The sequence below is a fragment of the Anas acuta genome, chromosome W, assembly GCF_963932015.1.
Source record: "Anas acuta chromosome W, bAnaAcu1.1, whole genome shotgun sequence".
In the NCBI taxonomy this organism is placed as follows: domain Eukaryota; kingdom Metazoa; phylum Chordata; class Aves; order Anseriformes; family Anatidae; genus Anas; species Anas acuta.
In genome coordinates this window covers 17921869-17938698 of record NC_089016.1, presented here as the reverse complement: position 1 = coordinate 17938698, position 16830 = coordinate 17921869, and the positions used below count along the sequence as shown (strand labels likewise).

The window sequence follows — 16830 nt, the reverse complement described above, 5'->3', positions numbered from 1 at the left end:
AAGAAAATTAATTCTGTGCTAACTGAAACCAGGACACAAGTCATCCCACTCTTTTGCAACAGAGACGGGTTCACTCTAATAGCTGCTCGTAAGTAGCTCGCTTGGGTTTCGGGGTGGCAAACTTTAGTTCACTTTGCTTGGTTGTTCTTGCTAAATCATGATGCAAAAGGTACAAGGGTTAGTCTTTGCTGTTTCTTGCTTTGGTTTTCACTACTATTTCATCTTTCCCTTACGGTACTGGTCTCTATCGCGTCTAAGTGTCTTTTCTATCGCCTATACTAGGACTAGAAAATGTTTTGGTTTAAGTCTAATTAGTAGGTTTATTTAGTTTTGCGTTGTCTGGGCGGCTGAGCTAGAGGAAGGCTTCAAGACGACCTGGTTTAGCAGATATCTCTCAGGTGTAAGCTGAGTGCTTTGGGGTTATAGCTACGTCTTGAGTATTCTAAGTACACCTTTCAGTACACTTACCTTGTTATGACTTACCTCATCTTTGGCATTTAGGTGGTATTAGTTATATGGGGGTGTGGCTTATGAGGAGGGTGACGGGCGGTATGTACGTGCCCTAGGGCCGGCTTAAAGTGGGCTCTATTATCCCGCTTTACTGCTAAATCCTCCTTCTGGAAGCAGTTTCATACTTCTTTCCGTGTTGCCCTATGCATAGGGAATGTAGCCCATTTCTTCCGCCCCATGGGCTATACCTTGACCTGTCTTACTAGCGGGGTGCTGTTGTGCTCACTGTTGTGCTCTCATTCGAGGTGGGCTGGCGACGGTGGTATGTAGGCTGTGTTTGGCAAGGGGCGGTTGGGTTGATCGTGGATTATCGATTACAGAACAGGCTCCTCTAGGTGGGTTTAGGGCACCGCCAAGTCCTTAGAGTTTTAAGCGTTTGTGCTCATAGTTCTCTGGCGGATACTTTGGTAAGGTAAGTATCAAGATTTAGGGCCAGGCATAGTGGGGTATCTAATCCCAGTTTGGGCCCTGGCTTTTGTGGGTTTAAATCAATCGCTAGTTTCTAAGATCATTTTGATGGTGTGTTTAGGTGCATCTTGTGCTTGCAACAGCTTAGTTGCATTTTGATCTTAGTTGGGTAGGATAGGCATTTTACCACTCTTTACGCCGCTCATGTAGAACAGTTGATTTGGGTCTCTTGTATGACCGCGGTGGCTGGCACAAGATTTACCGACCCTTGAATGGAGGCTTGCTATGACTAAGTCGAGTTTGCACTCATTGCTTAATGTTAACTACTGCTGAATACCCGTGGGGGTGTGGCTTAGCAAGGCGTCTTGGGCTACTGCTTGGGTGTGCCTGATACCCGCTCCTTAAGGCCTGGGGGTAGGCTGTTGAGGGCATTTACACTGGGGCGCGGATACTTGCATGTATATGTCTAGCAAAAACCAACTGTAAGGTTAGGACTAAGTCTTTTGTTCGCAGGCATGTTTGTGTGCCGTCTTGGCAGCTTCAGTGCCATGCTTTGGTGTTAAGCTATGTGGACAGGGCAAGCGGCTAGTAATTGGGTAATGTTTGTTGGGTTGAAGTAATGATTGTTGTCAGATTTGTGTTGCCTTTAGTGCTGGAGTTTCTCTAATAAGTTTAGATCATGTTGTTATGTATTCGTGTTTGTGTATATATATATTGTGGGGTTGTAGTTGGGGTGGTTTTTGTTTTTAAGGTATGTCCATCGAGCATTCACTAAATAGCCCTATTATATAGAGCTACGGAGGAGAGCATTAACTGAATGTGGTCAAAGTGCATCAGTGTCAAGGTGGTTCCCCATATACGCCAACCGTCTCATTGAGTAACCCTTGAGATATAGGATAGGACGATAACGCAGGTGTGTCCAGGCTTAGATTGTGGGACCCCCGAAGTCACTGGGAAGGGCCAGCTGTGAGGTAACCCCGGAAAAAATAAAAGGAACCAGAGGCGCCAAAAAGCTGGAGGATGCCGCGATTACGCATTGAGATGGTGGAAGTATTCCACAGATGCCACTTTGAAAGGCGAGGAAGAGGTGAGTGAACCCAATTGATGGCCCTGACCAAGGAACCAGAGGCACAAAAATGTGAGGAGGGCGAGGGGTTTAGGGGGAACGTATGGGCCTGAAGCTAGTCACGTCGGACATTATGTGCAAGGATTGCTGATTTCACGTGAGGTGTACAATCAATAAATCCATCTGGTACGCAGCTTCATGAGTAATGGGGTAGGGACCTAGAGGTTATCAGGATATGTCTGTCAAGCATTCATCTTATGGGGCCTTGTTCTGGTTGCGAGTTGGTGGTTGTGCGATATGGAGAGTTAGGTCTTTAGAGCATTCACCCTGGAGTATGTTGGGAGGGTAGTCCGTTAGGTAGGGTATGTCCGTTTACATGTGATGGGTTTAGTCCGTGCATGTAGGGTAGTTGGCTAATAGTGTTTATTACCGGGACCATAGGTTAATGTATGGGGAATATAAATGTATGCACGATATGCATAACCAAATAACCCCCGCAATCCCCGGGGGGGGGGGAAGGGGGGGGGGGGCTAAGAGCATTATTGGGTCATTTTGGTTGTTCCTGTAGTTGAAGATGACAATAACGGCTTTTCAAGCCGTAGGTCTCGGGTAGTGGCCGAGCAGGAATAATGACTTATTTTGTATTTTTTCTAGGGATTTGCTTTGTGGTGGGTGTTTTGGGTGTGGCATCGAATCCTTCGCCGTATTATGGGGTAGTTGGCTTAGTTTTGGCATCTGTGGCTGGGTGTGGATGGTTGTTGAGTCTTGGGGTTTCGTTTGTAGCTCTGGTGCTGTTTATGGTGTATTTAGGGGGTATGCTGGTGGTGTTTGTTTATTCTGTGGCTTTAGCCGCGGAGCCTTTCCCTGAGGCTTGGGGCGACTGACGTGTAATTGGGTATGCGGCGGCGCTTGCGGCGGTGGTTTTAGGGGGGTTGGTGTTGGGGGGGTTTGTTGGATCTTGGGGGTTTGGGGTTGTTACTGTTGATAGTGCTGGGATGTTCACTGTGTGGCTGGATTTTAGTGGGGTGGCTATGCTCTATTCGCGGGGGGTTGGGATGTTTTTGGTTGCAGGTTGAGGGCTGTTGCTGACTTTATTTGTTGTGTTGGAGCTTGTGCGGGGGCTGTCTCGGGGGGCTATTCGGGCAGTTTAGGGGTCAGGGTCAGAGAATAGTTTATTGTAAAATACCAGCTTTGGGAGCTGGAGATAAAGGTTTAAGTCCTTTTTTTCTGAGGCCCAGGGATACTCTAAGAAGTGGTGAGTCTTCAGTCTTTGGTTTACAAGACCAATGTTTTCTATAAATTATTAGAGTACTTAGCAGTTAAGCATTTTATTTTCTAGGGCGCTTACAGCGGGGAAGAGGAATAGGAGGATGGTGAAGTAGGTAATTGATGCAAGTTGCCCGATGATGATGAATGGGTGTTCAACGGGTTGGCTCCCCACTCATGTTAGGACGAGGAGGTTGGCCACTAGTGTTCAGAATAGGAGCTGGGAGAGTGGCCGAAATGTTATTGTTTGTTGTTTTGACTTGTGAAGGAAAGGAACCAGGAATAGAATTAGCACGGAGGCGGCTAGCGCTAGGATGCCTCCCAGTTTGTTTGGGATCGATCGTAGGATGGCGTAGGCAAATAGGAAGTATCATTCTGGTTTGATGTGAGGTGGGGTTACTAGTGGGTTTGCAGGGGTAAAGTTTTCTGGGTCCCCTAGAAGATTTGGCGAGAACAGGGCCAGTGCTATTAGGGGGGTTAGCATGAGGATAAATCCTAGGATGTCTTTGAAGGAGAAGTATGGGTGAAATGGGATTTTGTCGCAGTCTGACACAATGCCTAGGGGATTGTTTGAGCCTGATTCGTGTAGGAAGGTTAAGTGGACTAGGGTAATTCCTGTGATTAAAAAGGGCAGCAGGAAGTGGATGGCGAAGAATCGGGTTAGGGTTGGGTTGTCCACCGAGAATCCCCCTCAGGCTCATTCTACCAGGGTCTGTCCGACGTATGGGAGAGCCGAGAATAGGTTGGTGATTACGGTGGCCCCTCAGAATGATATTTGTCCTCATGGCAGGACATAGCCTACGAAGGCGGTTGCTATGAGAGTGAGTAGGAGGATTACCCCTGTATTTCAGGTTTCTTTGTATAGGTAGGAGCCATAATAGAAGCCCCGTCCGATGTGCAGGTAGATGCAGATGAAGAAGAATGAGGCCCCATTGGCGTGCAGGTTGCAGATGAGTCAGCCATATTGGACATTTCAGCATGTGTTGGCTACTGAGGAGAAGGCAAGGGAGGTGTCTGCAGTGTAGTGTATAGCTAGCAGAAGGCCTGTTAGGATCTGCGTGGCTAGGCAGATGGCGAGCAGAGATCCGAAGTTTCATCAGGAGGAGATATTAGAGGGTGCGGGCAGGTCAATTAAGGAGTTGTTGATTATTTTTAGCAGGGGGTGGGATTTGCGGATGTTTGGGGCCATTAGAAGGTCTGTGTGGTTAGGATTATTACTAGGATAGATAGGGCGAAGGATCCTAAGTAGGTTTTGATAAGTCCGGTGTGTGCCAGGGTTGCGGCTTTGCTTGCAGCTACCTGTAGTTCGGCGAGACCTTCTGGCCCCATTTTTTTGAGCCAGGAGAGGTCGATTAGATGTAGGGCGATGTTTTGCCCCTTTTCTAGTAGGGTTTTGGAGCAGAATCGGTGGACTAAGGGGTTGAAGTAGCCCAGTAAGGAGGAGAAGTTTATGAGGTGGTTTGGTTTGGGGTGGGTGAGGGTGTGTGTTATGTTCGAGAATTTGAGGGCTAGGATGATTCCCAGGATTGTTACTAGGATGGCAGCAGTTTTGGTGATGAGGGGTATGGTCATTGGGGGCGTTTTGGCTGGTGTGAATAAGGAGGTGATTAGCATCCCTGCCATAATGCTGCCTAGGGCAAGTCGAGTTAGGGGGGCAGTGATTAGTGGGTTGTTTTCGTTTATTGGTGTTATTGGGGGGATGCGGGTTTGTCCGGCTTGGACTAGGAGGGTTATGCGGATGCTGTAGGTTGCAGTGAATGCTGTGGCTAGAAGGGTTAGTGACAGGGCCCAAGTATTTAGGTAGGATGTATTTAGGCTTTCGATGATAAGGTCTTTTGAGTAGAATCCGGCTAAAAATGGGGTCCCTATGAGTGCCAGGTTGCCGATGGTTAGGCAGGAGGTAGTGACTGGGAGCATTTTTTGCAGGCCGCCCATTTTTCGGATGTCTTGTTCTCCGTTTAGGCTGTGGATAATGGACCCAGAGCATAGGAATAGTATGGCCTTGAAGAAGGCGTGGGTTGAGATGTGTAAGAACGCCAGTTAGGGGAGGTTTAGTCCGATGGCGACTATCATTAGTCCAAGCTGGCTGGATGTTGAGAAAGCGATGATTTTTTTAATGTCGTTTTGGGTCAGGGCACACGTGGCGGCGAATAGGGTTGATAGGGCGCCCAAGCATAGGCACGTAGTTAGGGCTGTTTGGTTGGTGGCTAATAGCGGGTGTATGCGGATGAGTAGGAAGATTCCGGCTACTACTATGGTGCTGGAGTGCAATAGGGCTGATACGGGGGTGGGGCCTTCCATGGCTGCGGGCAGTCATGGGTGTAGGCCAAATTGTGCGGATTTTCCTGCGGCTGCGAGGATTAGTCCCATGAGGGGGAGGATAGGGGTTTGGTGGGGGTGTATGGCTTGTTGGATTTCTCAGGTGTTGAAGGTTGATGCTAGTCATGCTATACTCAGGATTAGGCCGATGTCTCCAATTCGGTTGTAGATTACGGCCTGCAGGGCGGCAGTGTTGGCTTCTGCTCGGCCTTGTCATCAGCCGATGAGGAGGAAAGATATGATCCCTACACATTCTCAGCCGATGAATAGGAGGAACATGTTGTTCGCAGTCGTTAGAAGTAGTATGGCAATTAGGAATGTCAGTAGGTAGGTGAAAAATTTTGTTACGTACGGTTCGGAGGCCATGTATCATATGGCAAATTGTAGGATGGACCATGTTACGAATAGGGCGATGGGGAGAAATGTTATTGAATACTGATCTATTTTTAGGCTTAGTGGAATTTTGAAGTTTATGATGAACTTTCATTCTCAGTGGCAGGTAATGGATTCTAGTCCAGAGTAGATAAATGTAGTTGTTGGGGCTAGGCTCGTTAGAAATGCGGCTTTTACGGTGCGAGTGATGGTGAGGGGGGTGTTTTTAAAGTTTTTAAAGAGAAGTGGGAGGATGATTGGGGTTAGAAGGATTGTTAGTTTGAGTAGTGTGAGGGAGTTAATGAGTAGTGTCGTATTCACTACTTTTACTTGGAGTTGCACCAAGATGGATGGCTCCTAAGACCAGTGGATTACTGTTATCCTTTAAAAGTAAGGGGGCTGGGGTTTAAAGCCCAGATGCAAGAATTAGCAGTTCTTGCTGATTTAACCTCCCCTCGGCAGGCAAGAAGGTTTGAACTTCTATTTTTAGGATCACAATCTAATGTTTGGTTTAAACTATGCTTGCATAAGGGGGCTCCAGAGATTAGTTCGGGCTTGAGGATCAAGAGGAACATGGGGATGATGTGGAGTGTTATGAGCAGGTGTTCTCGTGTGGTTGAGTTTTGGATGGATGTGATATGGGAGGGAATTGAGCCTCATTGGGTGACTAGCAGCATGAACAGGGTGTATGATGCGGTTAGTAGGGTGGCAATTCGTGTCAGGATAATTGTGAGGGCAGATCAGTTAAATAGTGTTGTCGACGTAAGGAAGACCCAGACGCTCAATATGAGTGAACAGTGAACTTCAACTTTAATGGATAGCTCAGTCGCCTTTTATCTAGTTCGAACATAATCAACTTATACATATTGCAAAAACTAAGCTCAGGATTGGCTAACACTTCCCGGTCTTTTCAGTTAGTTCCTCCTTCTTTTAGCTACCGTCCCGCCTTAGGGACTTTCCCAATCACACAAGGGCATCGTGTCCTTGAGCCTGATTGGCTCTCAGCCAGCTGTGTGCGTGCCCAGACTCATATGGGTTGAGTACGGTACTTCACTAGCCCATTGCCTCCTAACTGCTCAACATCCACATGTCCTACTTCACTTAACCATTCCTCCACAATTCCCCCGTTTTTATTTTGCGCTACAAATACCTTCTCTGTGAGTTGCTCTAGTTTCTTAGTTAGGCAGTTAAAGATTATACGTGCAGCAACTATAATCAATATAATTATAAGTAGAAAGCGAAGTCCCTCTTTGACTAAGAAAACCCATCCACCCATGTTCCCAAAAACAGATTTAAGCCAACCTTCAAACCAACTATCTTGTACTACAATTTTTTGCGTATGATCCCTTAACCATTTCAACTGGTCGTGAATTGATTGACCATGGTCGGAAAGATTAAAGCAACACATTCCTTCTACATCTTCACACCCATGTCCCTGAGCCAGCAACAAGAAATCAATAGCGGCCCTATTTTGCAATACAGCATGTCTTAGACTCTCCATATCTTGTGACATTTCAGAAAGAACTTGTATTGTTACATTTGATTGTTTAACAGCCCAACAAGCAAGCTTATTAATGTTAGTCAAAGCGTGTGCAGTTCCCACACCAGGCACCAAAGAAGAAAAGAATCTTTCTGCTGGACCCCACAATTCTACATCATCATTACAGTCAGAACCCAAAGTTTTTAGTTCTCGTTTAATTCTTCTGCTCCTTGTCGAGTTCTGCCACGAGTGTAAATCTGGAGCGAAAAGTGTGAGTCGCCCTAGGTAACACGGTCCTCCAAAAGCATTGGCTGGTACTCCTTGCCATGCACGGTCTCCACAGATCAAAAACATGCCAGGTGGTAAGGCTTTGGCCTGACTTTGAGGATAGGTTGAATTGGTGTCACCTGTTCCATACACCCCAAGTGGTACACTAATGTTACCGGTGTTGTTCCATCCGCAGTAATGTCCCATGGCCTCAAATCCAAAGGTCCTTGATGTTATGTTGGTCCAGTGCGTTTTATTTTGTTTCCCTTTATTGAGTACAAAGCATGTTTGCGTCCAATTGTCACTACTATTCCCTATAGCCACAGATCCCAGAAGATCCAATTCTTGAGGGTCCCATGGCAGAGAGTTATTAAGAGCTTGCAGGGCAGCAACTACTCCATCCGAGACGTTTGCAGAAAAACTTTCATTAAGCAGAGTAATACTGGCAGAATATGGTGCTAACATTTTACTCAGTTCTCCTGGGTCTCCTATCGGGACCCCAAACAAGCATGTTCTGAAAGGATCAGACGCAGAAGCGAGGGATAGGCAAAATGAACTTTGTCCGGTTTGATTTGCCCAAGTGACCCACATATTGGTTTGAGGATCGATTTTGCTTAGGATGGCACTATTACGTCCAACCGTCATTGTCAAAGATAATGCAACCAGAATCCCTTGTGCCGTTAGATCAGCCATGGTTGCTGTTATTCGTACTTGATGACTTTTCTTCAATGGCTGGTTTAACACATCGACTAGGCACCCAGGTTGGCCCTGTAGGGGAAGAGATACACACATAACCTCGCCCCATATAAATAAGATCGAGTGGCCTGTCAGATATACGTCGATGCGTGACACTCGTTGTGATCAATGATGCGATTTGTTGTAGTATTTCTTGTTGTTTTTCCGATAGTGTCACTTTTGAAGCAGGATCAGTTCCTTTTAATAACGGCCGAAGGGGATTTAACAGTTCATTCGGAATCCCGACTACTGGCCTGATCCATTGTAAATTTCCCAGCAGTTTTTGAGCATCATTAAGAGTTTTGATGTCCGATTGGATTGTAAGTTTTTGAGGCTGAATGGCGGAATCTGTAATTTTCCAACCCAAAAACTTCCAGGGACTTGTCTCCTGAACCTTTTCCGGTGCAAGTACGAGTCCCATTTGTTTTAAGGTCAGTGTTAAGTCATTTTTCTGTTGTAGAGAAAACGGTTCCTTCTGGGCTAACAAAATATCATCCATGTAATGATAGATTATTGTCTCTGGCCATTTTCGTCGAATCGGTTGCAGAGCTGCGTCAACATAAAGCTGACATAACATAGGTGAATTACGCCTTCCCTGGGGTAATACAGTCCATTCAAATCTTTGATCCGGACCTTCACGATTTATTGCCGGGAGAGTAAGGGCAAACCTCTGTTTGTCATTTTCATGGAGGGCTATTGTGAAAAAACAGTCTTTCAGATCCACAATCAATAAATGCCAACCCTCTGGTATCATAGCAGGATTAGGTAGACCAGGTTGCAGTGCTCCCATGGCACACATTTGATTATTAACCGCTCGCAGGTCGTGAAGTAAACGATATTTCCCCGATTTCTTGGGAATCACAAAAATTGGAGTGATCCAAGGGCTTGTTGACAGTCTTAGGTGCCCTTGTTGACACTGCTCTTGTACTAGTCCGTGAGCATGTACTAGACTTTCCCGTTTTAGCAGCCACTGCTCAACCCACACAGGTTCATCAGTTTTCCATTTTAGTGGGATTGGGAAAGTCCAAGCAATGACCATACCTATAAATGGTGGTCTGACGTAAGAACCATTCCCATCTGAGCAAGAATGTCTCTCCCTATCAGTGCTTGTACTCCATCTGGCAACGGTAACACAGATACACTGCATTTTACAACTTTGTCAACTATTGTCCATTGAAGTATTGGTGATCGACGAGCAATAGTCATACCTCCTACTCCTGCTACAGTGGTACTGGATTCGAATGTAGGCCAATGCGGTGGCCAAGTTTGCGCACTGATTATTGTCACATCTGCGCCAGTGTCCAACAATGCCTCAATTTGCAGTTTCTCATCCTTTAAACATACTGTGATTTTCTGTCGTGGTCTCTGCTGCATGCCAAGCATTAATAACGCTACTTTTCCTGTGGAGCCAAATGCTCCGAGTCCTCGGTCCTTATTGACCATCAGTGGTAGAGATGCCGCAAGGTGTGGCAACGGAATTAATTGAGCTATCTTTGTATCCTGCGGCACATGCATTGGAGGAAACATTGCAGAAACCATAATCAGTATTTCCCCAAAATAGTCTTTATCTATAAGTCCAACCAATATTTTTAATCCATTCAAGGTAGCAGACGATCTTCCGATCAATAAAGCTCCCACAGGATCACCATTGACAATAACTGGTCCCATAACTCCTGTCCTTACCCTGGTGGGTTTAGAGTCCAATAGCGTTACATCTACTGCTGTTGCCAAGTCCAAGCCGAGGCTCCCTCTGGTGGCTAGTCGGAGGTAAAGGGATAGGGATTCTTTGCAGACATTGGTGACGGTGTCGTTCTGGCCGCTGTCGTAAATACCGCTTTTTGTGTCGTCGCGGGGCGGTCCTTCCCGCTGCTCTGGCCGTTTCCCGACGCACCATGTCAACAGGTCACTGTGTTATGCGTATTGGATTGGCAGTTCTGACACCACACTGATTTCGTTTTGCACTCTCATCTCATATGTCCCATGATCCCACAGCGAAAACAACGCGGTCGCGGTGAAGACCCTCGGCCAGTAGGACGGCCTCCGGGCGTTTGCAAAGGAGCAAGGGCAGCGAATACTTGATTCTGCGATTGCTGTGCAGTCTCTCTGAATACCTGTGCCTGTTCTTTCATGCTATTCCCTAGTTGTTTTATTACATCTACCAACATAGCCTGCGGACCCACGGGTACCTGAGCCATCCTTTCTAAACCCTCCTCAATTGTCCAAGTTCTCGGTAACGTAGCTAATATACTACGAGTTGAAGGGTTGCAGTTTTGAATTGCACACTGCTTTAGAATAGTGCCCTTTAGATAATCAGGTACCCCAGCCGCTTGTATTGCGTTTGCTACTCGATCAATAAACAACCCAAATGGTTCCTCCCTTCCTTGCTTGATGCCCATATAGGATGGTATCCCCCCTGGCTCTCTAATTTGGTCCAAGGCTCTCCGAGCCAATCTCATTGATTCTTTAGCTTTGTCTGGACCCAGCAACGCTTGTGCCTCTAATCTATAATATGGTCCGAGTCCCATCAATTCCTCCAACGTGACACCATGCAACGGATCTCCAGGTGCCCTTATCACAGCTACTGCCTCTTGACAAACACTTTGCCAATGCGCATTAAAAAGAAGCTGTTGATGTTGTGTTAGGATCACCTTCATTATACTACGTATGTCCCCGGGGAGCAATATATTAGTTCCCCAAATATAATCTAACATTTGCCGAGTAGGTTCCCCCTTTAAACCAGAATCATTTACGGTAGATCGTAATTGAGTTAATAGTTTCCAGTCTAAATTTGTCATATTAACAGTGGCATTCCCCTGTGCATCTGGTGGCGAGTATACTACCGGAAAAGCTTGTGTTAACTGTGTTGCCGTTTCATAATTCCCTTCACGCAGTGCCTCATTTGCTATTTGCCTCCATAGACCTTCTCTTCCCTGCGCCCCCGTTGTGAAGGGATTTGTATTTGATAGAAATGAGTTAGCACTGGTCCTTCCACTTGCTCCTTCTTCACTTTCTATTGGAGCAGTTGGAGCTGCTGGTAGTGAAAGCTCCTCCTCTGCTACAGAGGACATTGTCACAGGCACCCCCGAAATTCCCGAGACCCCCTGTGTAATAGTAAAAGTTCTAACGGAAGGTGGCAACGGGCAATCTGTTCCTTCCATATTTATTTGCTGTGGATTAACATTATTAACCCTTCCTGGTGGTCCTAACCACTCTGTTGCAGCAGCGGCAACTCTTTGTTCAGCTTTATGTATGGCTAATGCATTAGTCACTGCTCTCCATGGCTTCATCAATTTTTTAGCAGCCTTATTTTCATTAATAACATCATCAAACAATTTATCTCCAAATTTACGCCACTCTGCTTGCTCAAATACTGTATCAGGATTTGTAAAACAACCCTTAGCTACCCCATATGCTAATAACCCTGGCAAATCTAATCTATATCTAAAATGCTCCGCTTTTCTAAAAAGCATTTGAGCAAATCATACGCCGCTTGTCTCTCCATACCTTTATATACGTCGGTTGCAGCCTTTGCCAAGACCTCGGAGGCGCTTTTCCGGCGGGACCCTATATAGGCTCATCCCGGGTGCGGGGACTCCCTTCCACCTTCCGAGCTGCAGATCTCGGCGACGCGCGACCGTGGGAAATTATTAGGATTATTGCCCCTGATAATGAATATTCAGAATATTTAGATCTTTTTATTCAGAATATTTTTATTCAGAATATTTGATCTTCCCAGATCAAAGAAAAGAATATCCATCTCCTTTTCAAGGCCAATAGGCCTGGGTCAAAAGGCACGTCCAGGTCAGCAGGGGGTGGAACAGCAAAAGCCTTCGATGGCTGTAGCAGCAGAGGGGCCCATGGCGTAGCAGTTGGATCAGTAAAGGAGCCCGCAGCTCCCTCACTATCTGGCAAACCACACGGTTCTGACTGTGGTCCCACATGGCTCTTTAAGGCCTCAGAGACTGCTCGCCAGGTGCCGAGCAATCCCACTGCAACCTTGTCGTTTTTAGTTGCAGAGTCCCACACCTTGACCTCAGTTTGGTCCCATATTTCAGGCTCATAAACTGTCCGATTGTTAATAAGGAGAATAAGCTGTAAGGTTACCAGGACAGTCTTTGTTCCTAAGTGTGGGAATAGAAATGTTGTTTTTGCAGAGTTACATTGTTTAGAAGGAGGGAATGTGGTACTGAGATATGCTTACAGTGATAAGAATGTTTAGCAGGCGACCTAGTAAAATGCAGACAACCAGACTCCTTAGGACAATTAGGTGAAAATCACGGTGTCAAGTCAAGTCAGATAAGTGAAGAAACATTACCACTTCAAGCAGTAAAAATGTCAAAAGAAATTTGAAATTTAACAGGCCGGCAACTGAAGGCCATGCATTGTTTGTGAAGCATCAGATAGATTGTGAACCTGGATTACCCACTCAGTGGGGAAACAGGGAAGGGTCCTGCCATCAAAAGGTATATAAACTGTGTTTTGGAACTAGCAGATGCGCTCTCTCCTGCTTGTGGGGCGCCCGCCATTGCAATCGCGAATAAATTGCTACTTCACTGAGATCCTCGCCTGAGCCTAAGTTATTGGCTACAGAGTGTTTCTCACAATTTGGGGGCTCGTCCGGGATCCAGTCACCTACTGGGGAGCTCCACTGCCGCAGCAGCAGGAAGGCATGCCCCGCTGATTTCAGCGGTCCTGTGCATCGACAGTGGCGGTTCTGCGGAAAGCTGACAGAGGGCCCGAGACTGGTTAAAGAGGCAGGATCCGTGAAGTAGTGGGGAAAGGAAGAAGGTAGGCACTCCGGGTTTTTAAGAATCGATCCGGTAACTCTGTGCACAGACCAAGGTAAGAAATATTAAGTATTGCCTTGGGGGTCGGGTATCTGGTGTATGGTAAGCCCTTGCACGGGGAAGTGCTGGCACTACACCAGGGGAATCTGGTGTACGGTAATCCTTGCACGGGGAAGTGCTTGGAAGTACACCAGGGAATCTGGTAAACTCAGGTGTGCGGTAACGCTGGCACGGGGAAGTGCTTGGCGGTACACCCCCATCTTTCAGTACGTTGGTGTGTGGTACACTGCAGAAGGGAAAATTCTGTAGCACATACTGGCGAGGGTTAGGAAAGATGGGAAGTACGAGTTCCAGGGAATCTGGTAAACTCATAGGTGTGCGGTAACGCTGGCACGGGGAAGTGCTCGGCGGTACACCCCCATTTTTCAGTACGTTGGTGTGTGGTACACTGCAGAAGGGAAATTTCTGTAGCACATACTGGCGAGGGTTAGGAAAAATGGGAAAATATGAGTTCCAGGGGACAGGGAGATATCCCTGGGGGAGTGCCTACTAATAGTTCTTCCTGAAGAATTAAAAGAAATTGGAAACATAATCCCAAAATTAGAGGGATTGTAAAAGAAAAATATTTTTTTTAAAAAAAAAAAAAAAAAAAGATTAAATATTGTGTATCAGTCTGGACAAAGAACCAATTAAGGAAACAGCAGTATTTTGGCCAAAATACGGGTCTGATGAAAATTCAGGCTTTAAATTTATGTGTAAACAAGAAGATTCCTTTTTCAGAGAAGGAGCCAAGTTATGCTCCCTATAATCTTAATATTGAACTGGTGACAGCAGCAGTCACTCCAGGAAGGGAGACAGGGACTGTAATTAACACTGTCCCTAAAGAAGGATCGTACTCTAGGCTCTGGCAAGAATTAGAACAAGGTAGAAGAGATATTGAGAATTTTGCCTTCCCTGATACTAACAGCACTAACACTGTGTATCCTCTTAGGTGAACTATCCCCCCCCTCCTTACCAGCAGAGAGGTAGAGAGGTTAGGACTTTTAAGAAGGAGAGGAAGTCTTTATTCGAGGACCCCAACAGCCTAGTTGAACAATTAGACCAGTTCCTACGACCTGATTTATACTCTTGGGGGAGGGAATTATCTCTATAAGTATGTTGTTTACAGGGAAAGAAATGGGAATGATCAGGAGGAGAGCTGCTATACAAGAATGGGAAAGAGCTCATCCTCCAGGACCAGGGGTAATACCAGCAGGGCAGAAATACCCACTTGCCAATCCTGGCTGGAATAATAATAGTGTGCAACACAGAAATCATATGAGAGACTTGGGGTCAGAATGAGAAAGTACTTGGGGATGAGACCTGAGGACCCAGTATCCCAAGGGCTCTTGAAAGTTCATTGTGTCATTAAAGCCTGGCAGAATACGCAGAAAATGCTTCAGAAGGTGGGGGGATGTAGTGAACAGTCACTGGGGGACCCTCCTGCGGGAGGCCCTGGAGGTGTGTGTCCGGAGGGGAGATAAAAAGGAACAAAAAAAAAAAAAAAGTGAAACTAATGGTATTGACAGTGCAGCAGGTAGTGAGGCAGAGGGTTGGAGAAAGAGGAAGAAAATCTTCAGGGGGAGTCAGGGCCAGGATGGAAAGGAGAGGAAGAGAGATGAAGGAATGGCAGGCAAAGAAGGCTGCCTGTGTTGTGGCCCGAGTCCTAGCAGAGACAGGCTTTGATAAGATGTTTTAAGTGTGGCCAGGCTGGCCACTTCGAATAGGAATATCTGGAGTGGAAGAAGGAGGAAAGAAGGAAAATAGGATGAAATATGCTATATTGGTATGTTGTTTCAGTATCTTGGAGGGAAAAGGTATGGAATTAAGTTGGACCCTGACTGAGCCTTTGGTGCTGGTATTAGAAAAGTACGGGCTGGAGAAAGATAAAGGAAGTGTTAAAAGGGTTGCTGAAGGTGTTAAATGTGTGGCATGTAATATTTAACAGAGCTGTTTGAAGTTGAATGAGCAGGGAAAGGGGATGTAGGCATTATCTAAGTCTAGAAGTTGTGGTATATTTGCATATTTTCTGTGGTGTTTGGTCAGTTTCCCAAACATCGGGGAGGGGGATGGTGGGGGGGGAACAGCCTGCTCCACCAGGGGCCTCTCCAGCGGCCGCAGGGGGGATTCGGCTCCAGCGCCTGGAGCGCCTCCTCCCCCTCCTTCTGCACTGACTTTGGTGTCTGCGGGGGGGGGGGGGTTCTCGCTCTCCCAACTGCTGTTGAGCAGCAGGTTTTTGTTTGTTTCTTTGTTTGTTTTCGTGGATGTGCTCTCACAGAGGCACGGACTGTATTGCTCATGGCTTGGCTCTGGGCGGCAGTGAGCCCCTTAGGGGCCGGATGAAATTGTCTCTTACCTGCCACGGGGAGGCTTCTGGGTTTTTCTCACGGGGGCTGCCACTGCAGTTTCCCACCCCCACACCTCTCACACCCCCCGAACCTTGCCATCAAACCCAATACACTGGGAACAGCTAGGTCATTACTGACTTGTAAAGTATCAGGGATTAAATTAACTAATGAAACCCTAAAAAGTGATGGGGGCAGAAGGGGCTGGGATAACAGTGCCACTTTTGGGGGACACCAAGCTGAGACCAGGGGATAAAATGATCACTGGGTAATTATTGTATGTACCCAAGGCAGGGACTAACTTGTTGAGAAGGGATTTGATGATTAAATTGGGCATTCAAATAGTAAATTGTTAGACTGGAATAACAGTGTTATTAATGGAGTGCTCTCAGGCCCTGAGAGCAAACATACATGTATATTCACCTCTGACTGGAAAGACCCTGAAATGGTGAAACGGGGGTGGAAGCAACAATATAGATGGACAATTTTACCTCAGGGGTGTACAGGGCCACCTATCCATTTGGGTAAATTCTAAAAAAAAAATAAAAATAAAAATAAATAGATTTTGGAGCAATTACAACCTCCCAAGGAGGTATTAATGTTAACAAATATGTGGATCATTTTCTATTGTCAGGACAGGAGAAAAGAGTTGTGAAGAAAGCTACTAACATGCTATTCAACTTTCTGGGAAAGCAGGGCTTGGGAGTATTGAAAAATAAATTACAATATGGAGAAAGAGAAGTCAGGTATTTAAGGCATCTAATGTCTGAAGGAAAACAGAATAAATGCAGAGAGGATTCAGGGAATTGTTGAAAATTAAGAAAGAACTAAAAAGTTTTAAAAGAAAGATTTTTTTTAAGGAATCAGGAGCTATGAAGTCTGAAGGAAAATCTCCTTGATGGGAGAGAAATGCTGAATAAAGTGATAATGAGGCAAATATTAACTGTTTTACATCAAAAGAGTCATTGGGAGGTGCAAGCAACGTGTGATGTTGTGCTATGAAAGTATGTCTGTATAGGAATATACACTTTAGCGAAGCACATATGTAGAGGATGTACCATATGTCAAAAGGTAAATAAAAAGGTCTTCTGTAACCCATCTAGAGGGGGACGGGAGCCAGGGGTTTGACCTTTCCAAAGTATACAGGTAAATTTTACTGTGTTACTTGTTTGTCCTAATTGACCATGTGACTGGATGGGTGTAAAGCTTTACTGCAAGGGTTAAAGCAGGCCTTAG

At 46.0% G+C, this 16830-nt stretch overlaps 1 long non-coding RNA gene across 1 annotated transcript; it reads right to left on the bottom strand.

Annotated features, from left to right (window-relative positions):
- Nucleotides 1-8231: 8231 nt before the first annotated feature.
- Nucleotides 8232-12054, bottom strand: LOC137847066 (uncharacterized). The gene is made up of 2 exons (XR_011090774.1): nt 11928-12054; nt 8232-8456 (listed from the first exon to the last, which is right to left on the bottom strand). It is a non-coding gene; the product is annotated as an uncharacterized lncRNA (long non-coding RNA).
- Nucleotides 12055-16830: the final 4776 nt, after the last annotated feature.